This window comes from Aquarana catesbeiana, linkage group LG10 (genome assembly GCF_042186555.1).
Source record: "Aquarana catesbeiana isolate 2022-GZ linkage group LG10, ASM4218655v1, whole genome shotgun sequence".
Taxonomy (NCBI): domain Eukaryota; kingdom Metazoa; phylum Chordata; class Amphibia; order Anura; family Ranidae; genus Aquarana; species Aquarana catesbeiana.
This window is the reverse complement of record NC_133333.1, coordinates 170315329-170316828: the sequence shown is the minus strand read 5'-3', so window position 1 is coordinate 170316828 and position 1500 is coordinate 170315329.

Here is a 1500-nt window from a genome sequence, read left to right as displayed (position 1 = left end):
CTCCCACCACACCAGAAGATATGCCATGAATGATAACAAGTGCTTGCGCTCAACTTGATCTGTCAAGCCATCAAATGGCTGGTGTCATAACGGATCACATGTGCTGCGGCTCAAACCAAGGCTAAGATTGCAGCTTCCTTGGCTATGAAGGAGAAGAGGGTTTAGTTCTGCTTTTAAGAGCCTAGTTAGCCCTCCTAGTTCTTTTCCTAGGACTACAACTCTGTTGGTGCCTATGCTTTAGTGATTAAGACAGAGGGATTGATAGAGTAGTTTAGAAAACTGGGCAGGGCTGACGCCACTCAAACCTTAAAAATGCTGTGTTTTGTCAGCCCACAATAAGAAATGAAAAGCTAAAGGCGCATCAACAGGGAGCTTCTCTGTGCTTTCAGAATCTTTAAAGAGAAAACAAAAAGGTGCATGATGTTCAGAGATGTACTTTTTTTTTTTTTACTGACATACACTTTAACTGTAGAAGTCTTCCTAGAAATTTTCTGCATTTATACTATTAAGATTTTTAAAATTTCAAATTACTGACCTTTTTATAAATGCATTGCCTACATTTATTGTGCCATGCAGCTCACAGATACAGCCACTAGATGGCGCTGTCTTCTCATTTTTCCAGTAACTGCATGCCACGCATATAAAATTCAACCTGTGCCTGTGTTGTATGGCATAACACATTTATATACCAACAAGGGATAGTTGAGGCATGGTCTGATAAATTTGTAGGCAGATGACGTTTTCACAAGAGTGGGAAAGTGTTTCTCTAACATTAGAGCTGCCTGTGTCTAAGAGGAGTGACTGCCAAGAGGAAATGACTGGTGCTTACAGTAATGTTAGTAGACAAGGTCTCTAGGCTGTCTGGGTTCTGGTACTGTGTGGTCATCCCACTCATCCTTTTATTTTTTTTATTCCCCCCCCCCCCCCCACAATGTTTTGGCTTAAATAGAACTCCAGTTTGGGTAAAAGTTCTAATCAACCAGCCAGCATGTGTTCCGTTTAATTACTGCTTAATTTTTATGGTGAGCTGCTACAACAGCAATATCACTTAAAGTGAATCCAAACCCAAACCCAAAAACAAAAATGTAATATATTGCATCCTTCACTATGGTGGCGACATTCATTTTCTCTTTCACTGGTATTTTATTGAAAGACGTAAAAGAATAGTCATGACCTTGTGGTCCTTAAGTCGCACCAATCTGAGGGATTCACGTGTAAGATTGACAGGCAAAGAATGCAAACAAAAATCTGATTTTGACAAGCAGGTTGGAAAGCATTAGTTATACAATTACCAACTGTAATAGTGGTGAAGGTAATGGCCAAATGCATATACACAAGGCAATGTTGCAGATGGTCCAGCACTGCCCATGTAAGCAGATGAAGTGGTCAACTCCTCTTGCAATAGAGCCTGTTAACTGTTCAAATGTAGGGGGAACAGGCAAAAAAAAATCTGAATCCATTTCATGTAGCATAGAAAAAAGGCATATAAAGCACGAGTTG